At 34.6% G+C, this 15,020-nt stretch overlaps 1 long non-coding RNA gene across 2 annotated transcripts; it reads left to right on the top strand.

Moving 5' to 3' along the window:
• The first annotated feature begins 4,977 nt into the window (after positions 1–4,977).
• LOC133803970 (uncharacterized) lies at positions 4,978–5,795 on the top strand. Of its 2 annotated transcripts, none has more exons than XR_009878235.1 (2): positions 4,978–5,424; positions 5,536–5,795. It is a non-coding gene; the product is annotated as an uncharacterized LOC133803970 (long non-coding RNA). The 2 variants fall into 2 exon arrangements; XR_009878237.1 differs by having other exon boundaries at positions 4,978–5,428.
• The last annotated feature ends 9,225 nt before the right edge of the window (positions 5,796–15,020 follow it).

Below are 15,020 nucleotides of genomic sequence, written 5' to 3'. Positions count from 1 at the left end.
TTTAGGATAGCCAACAAACATGCAACCTTCACTTCGCGGTTCTAGCTTTCCTTCCTGTTTCCTCATGATGAGGGCGGGACACCCCCAAATTCTATAATGGCGTAAACTAGGTTCACGACCATTCCAGCGTTCTAAAGGTGTTTTGGGGATTGATTTGGATGGCACAACATTTAGAATGTCATTCGCAGTTTCAATTGCATGTCCCCAGAATCAAGTTGGCAGAGTTGAGTAATGAAGCATGCATCTAACCATTTCCAATGAATTTTTGCTCCGGCGTTTCGCTACACCATTTTTGTTGCGGAGAACCCAGGGCAGTAAGTTGAGTTAAATCCCAAGTTCAGTTAAATGATCTTCGAACTGCATATCCGAATATTCTCCACCCATATCAGATCGCAAGATCTTTAACATTTTACCTAATTAGTTTTGAGCCATAGCTAGGAATCCTTGAAACTTTGAAAATGTTTATGATTTCCTATGCATTAAGTAAAGACACGAGTATCTAGAGTAATCGTCAATAAAAGTGAAAAAATACTCAAAACCACCCCTGCCTTTCACCTTTAGAGATCCACAAACATTTGAATGTACTATTCCAAGTGGTTCTTTGGCCCTATCACCCTTTGCAGATTATGGACGCTTGATTAGTTTGCCTTCAAGACATGATTCATATATAGGTAATTCACCTAAGGTGAGTTTCCTCAAAGGCCTGTCCTTTGTAAGTCTTTAAATCCTATCTTAGCCAATGTGACCTAGTCTTAAATGCCATAAATATGTCATGTTATCAATCTTTTGACGTTTATTTGTCCTAAGTTTAGCTACTTTGAATAATTCATTATTAAACAAGAGGGGTTCGTTAGGTCACATAATACAAAGCCCATTTTCCAAACATGCAATACACAATTGTGATCCATTGAAAGAAACATATATTCGGACTTGTAAAAGTCTTAACAAATCGTTCTTATTGCAACATGGAAACTGAAATTAAATTTCTACTAAAATCAGGAATAAAAAATACATCATTTAAAATTAAATATTTATTTCCAAACTTTAGGCGAGCTCTTCCTCTAGTTTGGACTGCAAAGAACGCTCAGTTCCTAACTCTAAGCTTTAAGCTTCCTTTGTCCACCTCCTCCCACAATTCAAGAAGCTGTAAGTAATTACAAACATGGTTAGTATATCCAAAATCGATAATCCAAACATATTTATCATTCTCTAAAACACATGTTTCTAAGATAAATGAACTATAATCATTACCTTTGTTTTTTGCAACTAGAAACTTGGGGTAATCCTGTTTCTAAAGCCCCTTTTCATTGCAGTGAGAGCACTTACCTTTACCTTTCTTATTCTTTTTCTTCCCCTTAGGCGTCTGTGCACTCGTCTTTGCAGCCTTTGCAGGCTTGGGGTTGGTGTTATGTCCACCCTTCTTCTTGATTCTAACTCTCAAAGATGAAGCTAGGGTTGCTTCAGCCTTAGCTAGATCAGCAACATCAACAGTAGTCTTCTTTTCTCCTCCCTTACTTGGTCCACCCATGATAGACTCAAAAGTTTGAAGCTCGTTCATGAGCTAGGCCAGACCATAATGAAGTGTATTCATCAGATTGTTGGCGGTGAGTGGTAGGAAAGCTGGAGAGAGACTGTTGAGGATTAAGTCGACTTGAGTCTCCTCATCTATTGTAGTTCCATGCAGTTCAGCTTCATGAAAGTAGTTTGTCATCTTGATCAGGTGATCATGAACATGCTGAGATGGTGCCATCTGAGCATTGGCATATTTCCTTGTGGCCTCAAAACGAGTCCACACAGACTTTGCCCCGAACATTCTCCATATTTGTCTTGAGAGTGTCGACCATACTAGTCAACATTTAGTACGGTGCCTTGTTATTAGCCGCTTGCCAATGCTCATATTTGTCTCTTACAAACTTGGTAGCTCCTTCAGCTGGAACATCTGTGGATTCCTCAGTCATGACGAACTTGGAGTTGTCACCAATCAACACATTGTTGATGTTCTCCAGTGAGTTTCTCCATTGAAAGTTGAGAAAGGATGGGAGTAGACACAGCCATAATTAAAACTACAAATTATCAATAAAATAGAAATCAATCACTTCTGCTCAATAAAATTTCTATTCACACAAAATTTAAGAAATGACACAACATATACCAGATATATGCAAGATATGAGGAAAAATACCAAAAACAATCATATCTCTAATTCCTTAGGTTTTTAACTAATATATGATATCCTTGTCCCGGTTAGCGAGAGTAAAAAAAATATCATTAGTTAAATATAGTTTTAAACTCATTTAATAATGGACACCATTATCAACAACTTATTATTCGATCAAAATAAGAAAACAAAATATCTTATTTTATGAGCTAGACCCACGGTTTCGATAATCATAGATTTAGTCTTAGTAGTCATCGTTGAGTTGAGTCTATTAGAATTTGACCTATTATTATCTATCTTTTGAAATCTAACCTTATCAAAATAACTAAGGAACACCTTCCGCAGGGGGACGAATCAAAGCATCTTGATGCCCCATTAAGCTATTGACCTTGTTAAACTAACGGTGGAGATTGAATATAATTCTTAAAACAAGCTCATTATATAATTAAGTTAAGTATTTGTATTATCATTTTTTTCGAAAATTATTGACTAAGGTTCTTCAAAAAAATTAATTTGTAAAATAATTTTTAAAACCAAAGTCCTGTAATTTTCTATTAATTCTAAAGTGTCACAATGAAACAAATTCAATTAAATTAGAATTAATTTTTTGCTAATCAATTATTAGGTTCAACTAACTAGAAAAATAAATCTAAGGCAATTAAGTCCAACTCAGGTAAATGGGCCTTAACAATTGAGTTTGCATGGAGGAGGGCTAGGTTCAGTATGTCATACCCTCTACTAAGGCCCCCTAACTTCCACACAAACCCCAAAAGACAGGAATTTAACCTTCATTTTATTAATTGTTATCAATTTATTAGGCACACTATAATCATGCAAAGCAAATGGGCTTGTAACATCCCGTGTTTTGAACATCCATTAGTAATCGGTTGGAGCCGGTGAAGAATTATGTGAAATATTATTGATAAATGATATTATATGAATTTGCGATGATTAGTGAATTTTATTGTTGCTGTAATGATCCGGTAAAGGATCTAGCTTTAAGCAAAGAAAGATTGGTCTCAGACCAAGGAATAAACCCTAATAAGAGAAAAATCTCAAGTTAAATAAAATAGGAAATATTATGGCATAAAAAATATTAATTTTGTTTGGCAACTGGGACCTTATAGTCGAGCCAATAATTGATTGAGGTTTGAATTCCAATCAACCGGGCTTAAGAATGAGAATTTCTTACTCAGCCCTCTAACGACATTTTGGTCAGTTTGATAAAATTACCAAAATTATGTGATATGTGACAAATTTTATTTTTGGGTGACATTTAATTTAATTAATTAAGCTTGGTGATATTTAAAGACTATAGGGTAAGATTTTAAGGAATTTTCGATAGTAAAATTACTAAAGGGCCCTTGAGTGTCTAAGGAGAGAGGTAAAAAGGTGCAAGGGCATAAAGGTCTTTTCCAAGGGAGGAGAGAGAGAAAGAGGGGGGGGGGGAGGGAAGGCTATGCTCCGGGCTCTCAAGAGCCTAGGACACCTACCCTAGGAAGAGAAAGGGCCTTACCCACTCATTGGCTTAACCCTAATCATTTCACTCTTACACATCTAATCATTTTTTAAAAAATATTTCCTTTTCTCTCCAGAAAACAAAAACACCCTCTTCTATTTCCTCTCCCCCAAAATCGAACCCTAGTCCCTCTACTCTCCATTGCTTTCATTTTTCTCTCCATGAGCCAAGAGCACTCATTTCCACATTGAAGGAGGGAGAAGCTCAAAAGCACACAAAGGAAAAGTAAGTTTCGAACCCTACTCTATTTTTCTCCTCTTTTCCTCTTCAAACTCGAAACCCTAAGGGTTTATGTTGCATGCATGTGATATGATAGCCATCCATGGCTTTGATCTTGTGTGTAGGGTTCAAGAGAGTCTTGTACGAGTAGTACCTCAAGGGTTTAGCACTTTTGTGATCTAGTGAAGGCAAGGTGAGAAATCTTGGTAGTTTGCATGTTTTCTTCCTCATCGAAGTTTTCTACCCTAATCCTTTTCTTAAAAATACACATGTGGAACTTGGGGAACGGTTTTGAGAGTTTAGAGCACCAAGGGAAGGTTTTAAAGAGCTAGGGAACACATCTCCAAGCTAGGGCTTCGAAAGGTAGAATCTATCGTTGAGCTCTTTATGTTTTGTGGTGATTCTTGTAGATCTGGTTGTATAAAGTATTTCAATAGTTTCTGAGCTTATTTTATGCTTAAGGTTGAGCTTTTTGTGCGGTATGATTATTTGCATGCATGCATGTGGCTAGGGTTTATGCTAGAAACAATGCTACAAAACTGGGCTTTCTCGATACCCAACCACGATAGTCAACTCTGTTGACTGTCGTAATTGCTTAGTGGGACTCTACGTCGACAGTTAAAAACTGTAGGCATATAGACCAATGTCGATAGCTAATAATCGTCACCTGCTTTTGACTGTCGCTATTGACCCCAACGCCGACAGTTAGTTCGAGACCAATGCCAATAGTTAAAAGGTGTCGCTATTGACCCCAACACCGACAATTTATTCAAGACCAATGCCAACAGTCATAAAATGTCGCCAAAATTCAAATAAAAAATCTAAAATTATAATTAATGAATAGTATAATTTAAAAAATAAACTAAATTATGTAAATATATATTTATAAAAATTATGTATTTATTAAAAACTTTTAAAACATATATGTCTCATAGTCTCAATTTTCTCTCTATATCACACACACCCACTGTTTTCTCTCTGTAATCTGCCGAGCCCAAGCGAACCCGCCGAGCCCACGCAAACCCAATGCCTCTTCTCTCCCTAACGCCGAGCCCGCCACTTCTCTAAATCCAAACCTCTTCTCTCCCTAACACTGAGCCCGCCTCTTCTCTGAACCTAAACTCAACGTCGAGTTCAGATGTCTCATCTCTGAGCTTGAAATTGATGTGTTTAATAAGAAGTTGAGGAATATTATAAAGAAAGAGGAGCCTAAGGTTGTGACTGTGGAGGATGAGAAGTACAGGTTGGGTTATGGCCTTGCTGGGAAAGGAGTAAAGTTGCCTTGGTATCTTGAGAAACCAAGTGAGAATGTGAGTAGTGAGGGAGCAAGGGACTGTAATGGGTTTTCTTCTGATGAAGAAGAAGAGGGGAAGAAGAAGGGAAAAAAGATTTTGCAAGAGTTGAGGGAAGAACGACTTAGAAGAGAAAAGCGGGAGAAGGAAAGAGAACGTGCTTTGGTGATGGAGAAAAGCCATAGGGGTATTAGAGATGGAGCTAATCCCAGGCATAGAAACTTCTCTTCAACCAAGTAAGTATATATATATATATGTTTATGACATCTTTGGTTATCAGAATTTCATTGGGTACTTGTAACTTATTGTGAAGCTTTAATCTCTCTGTTTTTTTTCTTGAAATTCAGTGACAGAGATAGAGGTAGGGACAGAGACAAATACAATCCCAGCCCCAAGCATAGAAAGTTTTCCAGGAGGTGAGTTTATTTATGACACTGTCTTTGCTTTAATATATTTTCATTGATTAGTATCCTCTCATTGAGCTATGTATCTTTATTCTCTGAATTTGTAGTTTTGTAAGTGAGATTCTCTAACAATACTTGTATGTAGAGATTTGTAAGTGTATTTTATTAACATAAATAAGACAACCCTCAAATTTTAGATCCTCTGCACTATGTGATTATCAAGTTTATTACCCACAAAATCTATCATAGCCTCTTTGGCACAATATGGTCGCCATATTGATGTCTCACCATGTTTAATTTGACAATTCATTGAAACCAAAGTAAATCGGATCAATAGAGAGCTGCAGTTAGTGCCATTTTGTGTAGTGTTATCAACATAAGTGTGGCTTTGGCATGCCAGACCACAGATGAAATCAATCCACCAATTCATGTGTGTACCAAAATCTAAATCAATAAACTAATAAATCAGAGTCTAATTGATTATTTGATCCTTAAAGTTCTAGCAATATGTTTATTTTTCGGTGTTGAATATACTATTTATATATATGGGTAGTTTACACACAGTATATTTGGTTTAAAATATACTGTTTAAATCATAAAAAATAGTAATCGTATTTCAGTTTCTTGTTTGAATATTGCTTGCTAAGTGTTTGATAAATTGTCTATTTCAATATTTAGTTTTTATAAGAGGTTTCTTATAATAGGTTTATGAATCCAAAGTAATTAAGTGGTGTTGTTGAAGTTTCTGTGTATCTCTTACTTGTTGGTTTTAGTGATTGATTTTTTTGTTTCATATGGTAACTTCTTTTATTTTTTAATCTGAGTTTGGGTTGGGAAAGGCAAGTTTTTTTCTTATCCATAGTGTTTGGTCTTGCTGGTAAGGATAGTGTGAGTTTTTTATTTATTTTTTGAGTGGCTTATGGTTGTTTGGGAGTGAGAGACTGTAGCAAAAGATTATTTTGGTTTGTCTCTGTTTTTCACTACCGAGATCATTATTTATCACTTTGGTGTAAGGTTAGAGTTTTCTCCTTGTTGTTTTCCTGGCTTTTTCTAAATTTTGTTTAACCAAAAGTTTTGATATCTTTCTTTTTTATTTAGGTTTCTTATTTATTAGTATGTAATAATTTATTTACAATAAGTTGTTTGATTTAGTTCTGAAAGTTAGCTTTCTTAGTATTAATTTAGTGTTCAGATGAAATGGAAATGAGATTTGATGATTTGGTGAGCACTTCAAACTGTTCAATCCGACTCAGATCTTTTGTTAACCATATCTCTTTAAAAGCATAGTGTCGCTTGCTTGATTTGAGGTGCAAAACACTTGATCTCAATCTTCTCTTCATTCAAGGGTTCACTTCAAATTTATTTGCGTAAGACAACTTTCTTACCAGTCAAATTTGGAACTTTCTTCCTTTCTCATTTGATTTAATATTCATTTCAATGTATATAACATGTATCCATTTTCCAAGCATTTTTTCTCATAATTTTAAATATTTTAGTACTGGTATACTCATGAGGAAATAATTATTGATTTTTTTTGTTTGTTTGTATATGGCACGGGCACAGCTAGCCAGAGCCTCAATATATTGAACCAATTATTGAGGTAGATGCCTAGTTTAATGAATTACCTTTTTATCAAAATAAAAAAGAAAAGCTAGAGCCTCATAATGATTATATGTCTACTTACTATTGTTTCGTTCACTTTTACTGATTTGTTTCCATATATGTGTGTGTGTGTGTGCCTATTTGGCCACATTATAATATAGATGTCATTTTTTATATTGATCGTCTCGTGATATTAGGAATTTTCTTATATGTTTGATTATAAATTCTTATAGCACGTGATAATAGATTTATATTAACTTTCAATTGAAAAAACAAAATGTATATAAACTTTTAATATTACCATTCATACCTTAGTTATATTTTATTTTCTCCTCTTTGAATTATTATTTAATTATTTAATTCAGATTTGACTCACATTCATTATATATTATAACATTGTAAATGTGTGTATGTGCTGAGACAGACTTCAAAGAAACTTTTTTTGCAACAGTTTGCAAGAGGTATGCCTCTAACTTTTATTTTAATACTATGCAAATGTTAGAGGAGTTTGAATATCTTAATGAAGTAGGTTTTGGGATTGTTACTATGTGCTGCGGTGATAACGGATGGTTGAGAACTTGCGTGTTTTAGTGAAGTAGGATTTGAGAAATTTGTGTGCTGTGGAGATAAGGAAGAAAACTTGTGTGTTGTTTGAATTGATATTGGCAGATGGTTGGTTGCTAGTATGGGGAAAATGTTGTTCAATTTTATGTAGGCTTGTCTATGATTATCCTATAATTGAATTGTGTTTGTTTGATTGGTTTGATTATAACATATACTTGTATGGATGTACTTATTGCATGTTGGTATACACATATAGCATAACCTTTTGTACTTCTTATTTTATATATGTTAGTTTTCTTGTCGTCCATTGTCTAATGTCTTTGGTGAGGTGATTTATAACATTGAGCATCACTTTTGGTTCTTGTGATCATGTTTAGATTCAATAGTATAAAGTGTTATACAAAAGTTTGACATTATTAGCATCTTGGTTGATAATTCATAGTTATATTGGACTCTAAGTTTCATTCTTTTGGAATAGCATTTATTGATTTTATCAGCTCTGGGGCATATTTTTGTTTTAGTGTCAGTGGTTAATTTTTTTAGATTTATTGATTTTAGTGTATATTCTGTATTTATATTTTTTGTTGGATACTTTGCTTCTAATTTTGCTATGTCTATTCAGATTCAGGGTATATATATATAGATTGTTTTGTTGGTGGCTTTTGGTACCTTGTATATAATGTTATATTTGGTATTCTATGGCATATTTGTGTTGTGTTTACTTTGTTAGTGATGACGACTTTGTTTATTATCTTGTTATGTTAATCAGCTTTAGGATATATTTGTGTTTTGATGTCAGTGTTTAATTTTTTTTTTAGATTTGTTGATTTTAGTATATATTATGAATATATTTTTTGTTGGATACTTTGCCTTTGATTTTGTTATGTTTATTCAGATTTAGAGTATATATGTGTACTATTGTAATTAAGTTCTTTTTTGTAATTCATTTTTTACATTAATTGATTTTGGTATATATATATCTATATATAAATATGTTTTTGTTGGATATTTCTTTCTGGTATTATTATGGTTAATTATATTTATGGTATTCATTTTTTTTTTTTGCCAATGATGTTAAAATAATGAGTATGCTTATTATGTTGGTGATTATATGACTTATTGTGCTCTTATATTTTTAAAGGCATACAAAGTGTCATAAATTGTAATGCCCTGAATTCTCCGATGTGGTTTAATGGCGAGAATAGTAGGTCGGGAGGGCCATACTTGTTTAATTATGCCATTAATTGATAAAATGCATGTATATGTGGATTATATTATAATATGATGTTAAATGCATGCATGTGAGTCCATATTTCTAATTACAGGAGTGTGATGGTAATTTGGCCCGTTGAGGGTAAATTGTATATCTGTATGCATGTCGGTGATATATGTTGAGACCACATTATGATGTGGGTTTGTTCGAGCCATTCAGCATGAGACGACCGGGTATTAAAGGGTAACGGGATATGAATTTTTGGTGTTTGGGGTTATTGAGAATAGCGAGAATTGGAGAGCGTTAATTATGATTAACGAGATAGGTTGAAAATGACAAATATGCCCTTGGGAGCCTTTAGAAACCTTAAATGACCTAGGGGTATTTAGGTCATTTGGTTTGGATTTATATGAGACTTTAGTTGGCTGTAGAAAACAGAACAAAACAGAGCAAGGTTCTTCTCCTTCCCATACATCATTTTCTCTCATTTCACCTTTGGAGTTTTTGAGTTCAAAGTGAGGAATCAAGCTAGGAAATCAAGGAGCTGAGTTCATAGGGTTGGTTCAGCCATTGAAGGGAGTTTAATTTCAAGTTTGAGGTGAGTTTCAACCATTAGTTTTCTGGTTTTACTCTGTTTTGGTTTAAGATTTCAGTTTGTGATTTCTTGGTGGTTGGTTGGAATTAATGGAAGCTAGGTTGATGTTTAACTTGGGTTTTGATGAGGGTGAGATGTAGATGAAGTTTAGTGGTTGAATTGGTTGTTAGGGTGAGATGTAGATGAAGTTTAGTGGTTGAATTGGTTGTTAGGGTGATGTTTGAGATTGGTTTGAAGGGTTGGTTTCAAGGGGAAACGCAGGGGAAGAATTCTGGTTCTTTGTTGTTTTGCGTAATGAGCCGCGGCATGGCTATGGTGAGCAGCGGCCCACGATGCTTGACAGGGAAAGGCCGCCTCTGTTTGAGGAGCGGGCCGCGGCATGGCCAAGGAGGGCCGCGGCCCTTAGTGGCTTTTTGGCCAGAAATGGCTTTTTAGCTTGGGTATTCAAGCCTTAGGCCTCGGGGTCGATCCTATTACCCGGTTTAGTAGTGTTTGATGTCTCGGAGGCTAGGTTTTGGTTTGGGAACTCCTTGTTATTCATTTTATTGATGGAATCCCATAATTGGTTATGAGCAGGTAACTGCTAAAGGACCAAAAGGTTGATCGTTCTCAAGGGTCGTTCTTTTATTCATTCTAGCTCGAACCAGAGGTAAGAAAACTGCACCCCATATGTGACATGCATGGTTATTCATGAGGCATGTTGGTTGTATAAATGTGGACATGGATTGAATATTGAATGCTTAGCAAATGTTGCTCACTTGTGCACGGTACTGACTCATTAGTCAGATTTGGCAAAGGTGCAAGTATCGACTGTGAAGCTGTGACTCATTAGTCAGGTTCGGCAGTGGTACTGGGCACTGGTCACACTGTGCTGACTCATTAGTCAGGACGGACTTAGTGTGTTCAACGCAAGCCAATAAAGATTAGATCTAATCGACTTTCTGCATTGGATGACTCAAAGAGCATTAATGCCGGACCGACCTCAAGTTCGATGAATATTATAAGCGCTTGTGTGACTTACCCATCAGTCACTCATTTGTTAAAGAAGAGACTTACCCATTAGTCTCTCATTTGTTGAAGGCTAGTGGCTTACCCAACAGCCACTCTTCCATTTGAATTAGTGACATGCTTGTCAGTCACTCAATATGGTTTACCAGAACCTCAAGTGATATTCACTCATCTGTTTGAAAGCTATGAGCTCTGTGTGATTATAATGATAATCATTTGATGATGTTTACATACAATACTGTGTTTTCTTGCTGGGCTTTTGCTCATGGGTGCTATGTGGTGCAGGTAAAGGGAAAGAAAAGCTCACCCAGCCTTGAGTGGAGAGCTTAGGTGGTGATGTGTACATATGCGGCCGCTTGACCACCACGGCCAAGGAGTTCTCAGAGGAACTAGGGGGTTTACCCTATTTTTGCCGCTTAGGTCGGCAGGTTTGCCATTTTAGAACTGTAATGACCGTTTTGAGTTGTGAATAACTTGTAAATCTTTTATGGGCCCATAAACAGTTTTATGTATCAAATAAAACATATCCTTTCCTTTTTATTGGTTTTCACCTTAACCTGTTAATACCACTTAGAACACGTTTTTAACCAAAGGACTCAGGCAATGAGTCAAATTTCTGATTCACCATTCACCGTAACTGTTCTGGGGTAACCAGGGCGTTACATAAATGCCCATAATAAGTCATTCTTTTTTCTTTCTGAAATCCTTATGATGATTAAATTGGGGATATTCTATTATTAAATTGGGAATTTTGTTATACTGTAATTCACAACATCATTGGTCTCCCAACCGTCTCAAACATTGTCGGCATTCTTACAATGCCAGTTTTTGTTTAATAATCTCTAAGAGTGATTAATCAACTAATTTTCCATATTTATATTGTTGGTTCTCTCATTCATTCGTTAATATATTATGGTAAGATATACTATTTAATTATAATTTGAAGTCTTTAATTCATTGGTGTAGGGAATATCATAGGACTAACTTTTAAGGTGGATGCCTAAATTTATTAGGAATAATATTGAGAAAAGAAACATGATTGAGTTTGCAGTGATTTGGAGAAGAGAATTATGTTGTCTTGTTGAGATTTGTTGTATTATATATTTTGAAGTTTACGGATTTATAATATTATAATGAATTTTTACTGAGAATTATTTAATCTCATGGGGATTTGATGTATTATTTATATTTCAATTGTATGAACAAATGTTGTATGTATACGAATTTTTATTATGATAAATATAATTTTTTTTTACAAGTTATGGTAATAATAATTAATTATGTGAGTAATTTTTTTATTTAAATTTATATAAACTTCAATGGTTAAAAATAAAATTAAAAGTTTTAAATAACATATATCGAAAAATTATTATTTAAATATATAAATTTAATGTTGCGGCGACACCTAATAACTGTCGGCGTTTCTAGCAACGGCTACACCTACTAACTGTCGGCGTTTCCAGCAACGGCGACAACTATTAACTGTCGGCGTTGCCAGCAACGGTGACAGTGTTTAACTGTCGGCGTAGCTACCCCTATGCCGGCATAGGCAAATACGACAGTTAATCGACTGTCTTCATTGCTCAATAGCGACAGTTAAAAATTGTCGGGAAAGCCCGTTTTTGTAATAGTGAAAGCTTATTGTTGTTGAGTGTGAGTGAAAATGCATGCTGCCAAAATTTTATGGTCTGGCTACCAACGGGTCAGATCGTAATCCACTGTCTTTTTTGTGAAAAAATATTTGTGTAGTTGCATAGTTCTTTGTGATTACTTGATGATAGGCTTTGGAAAATCGTAAAAATGTATTTTTAAAGGCAAGTTATACACTTTTTTTCATTGTGATGCAAATCTAGAAAATTTGTGGGCAGCATGCACTGCCCAGATTGTTTTGAATTTTGAACGGGTTTTACAAATCAAAAAGTTGTGAAATTAGGTAGGATGTTATTTTAAACATTTATAAGGGATAATGTAAAATTTTAGAGTAAAATATGTTACGGTATAAGAGATATGAATTTTCAAAGTTTGCCCTAGAATCTGGAAACAAAACTTCTGGGCAGCAAGCACTGCCCAGATGGCTTTAAATATTTTGTTGAGTTTTATAATTCCAAAAATTATGAAATTTTGTAGGAAGCTAATTTAGATATCTTTAAAGATATCTGTAAAATTTTAGAAAGAACTGGACTATGGTATATGAGAAATAAATTTTCAAAGTTATCATAAATCTGGGAAAATCTTCTGAGCAGCAGGCACTGCCCAGATTGCTTAAAAAATTCAAATGAGTTTTCCCATCTCAAAAATTATAAAATTTTAAAGGGAATTAGTTACGATGTGTACAAAAACTCCTGTAAAATTTGAGAGAAAAATATGTTAAGGCTTAAGAGAAATAATATTTCTAAGTTTGCCTTAAAAACTGAAAAGTGGCAATTTCAAACCTTAACGAAAAGTTGATTTTTACCATTTTATAAGTTAAGAGTCCAATTGCCCTTATTTTAAAAAATAACATAAAAAGAGATCCTAGTTTATGGATAAAAATGGTAAAAAACGGAGTTTGGGGTTGTGTAGTACCTTTAAGAGAATGTGATAACATTGTCGGATATTATTTGTAAATGGTCAAAAAGCTGTATTTTGGTAAATGATAGAAAACGGTAAATTTTTCGTAAGAGGACGACAAGTTTGTATTTTTCTAAAATTATGAGTTGAGTAGAACTCATTTTTCCTAGAACCAAAATATGAATTATCTGATAAGAAAGTTCTTAGTCAAAATAATTAAGATGCACAACACGAAGAGTGCGTTGTTGTGAGGCCGATTTTCTCATGATACTGTAAAGATTGAAACGAAATATGGGGTGTATAAGAGACTATAGTATAGAGTCTCTAAGAGAAATTTATTGCATGTAGCTATCGTAGAATATTAGCTAGAAGAGTATGCCATAGTTTAATCTGAGGACACTGTATTAATTACAGTAACCGCGAAAGGGAAAACGAATAGCGGTGTTAAAGATCCAGCTGGGAACTAAGGACTCCAAGTAAGTTAGCCTTTCTCTTTCTTGGCTACAACATGAATACTAGTGTGTGCTTGTAGTAGTAGATTACACTAGTTTTGTATGGATCGTTAAGACCAAGGTATGCTTAATGCCTACCTTTGCAGTGCTTATGCATTATGCGGCTTAATGGTAAGTGAGTTCGGGTTGGAGCCAGAACCTTATTATAATATTGTTCGGGTTTGAGCAAAGACATGGTGAAATTATAGTCCGGGTTAGAGCTAGGACATAGTGAAATTATAGTCCGGGTTAGAGTCAGAACATGGTGAGATTATAGTCCGGGTTGGAGCCAAGACATGGTAAAATTATAGTCTGGGTTGGAGCCAGGACATGGTAAGATAAAGTCCAGGTTGGAGCCATGACATAGTAAAAATATAGTTCGGGTTGGAGCCAGGACGCTAAGAGTGAATCCGGGTCGGAGCCAGATTCCTTTGTGTTTGTTTGAATTGATTAAATTGTATAATTATATATCTTGAATGTTCTGGGATTTTCTAAGTGCAGGTTTTATGAGATGTATGAAAATTGGTTGTTGGGCACAACCAGTGTGCATGAATTTCTGTTATGGCTATTATTGAGAATTGTATGATAGGGTTGGAACCTATCCAATACCTTAATGACCGGTAGCGATATCTACCTTAGGTCAACCCATTACTGGGTTTAGTATATATGTGTGCAAGGCTATTCTTACTTAGCGTTTTCGCTTACCTAGTTGTTTCATGTTGTAGGTAAGTGGAAAAGCAAAGTGGAGTAGTGAACGTCGGAGTCTGCTTGTTGATATGTACATGTAGCCTGACCTAGAGAGGGTTTTGATGGATCACCATTTTGAAAAGAAAGAGATGAAAGTTTGTTATTTCTTTTGGGATAATTGTTTTGTTATAACTATGTGGAAGTGAAGTTGTATATATGCTTGCTAAACTAAAAGTGTGCGCACACGATCTTTTTAAAAGTTTTTTATATGGATTTTTGGTATAATGAACTAAAGTAAAAGTTTAGATTTCCATGTGTTTTGGTCTTGTATGTTTTGAGGGTCATTTTAGGGCCTTCACAAGTGGAATCACCCACAAGAGAGAAATTTAAATTTTACATTTTCTAATGGGCCCAAAGAAAACCTATCACATTATTAATATTTTATTTGGCAACCAAAACCACATATATATATCCAAACATATGAGCCACTATATCTATCTAAGCCCAATTGCAAAAATTACATATAGTTCACAGATATGTCACATAATTGAATATCCTAATCATGTTACTAAACGACCAATATCTATGTATTTATGCAAAAATATCACAATTTATCACATTTGAAAAAATACCATAATTAATTAATCTACAAAAAATTCATAATTAATTACAATTTTACAAAAATAATTAAGTCACTTTAAATAAAATCGATCAACAA

Source organism: Humulus lupulus, chromosome X (genome assembly GCF_963169125.1).
Source record: "Humulus lupulus chromosome X, drHumLupu1.1, whole genome shotgun sequence".
Classification (NCBI taxonomy): domain Eukaryota; kingdom Viridiplantae; phylum Streptophyta; class Magnoliopsida; order Rosales; family Cannabaceae; genus Humulus; species Humulus lupulus.
The sequence above is the reverse complement of the archived record's forward strand: the minus strand, read 5'-3'. Positions and strand labels throughout refer to the sequence as shown.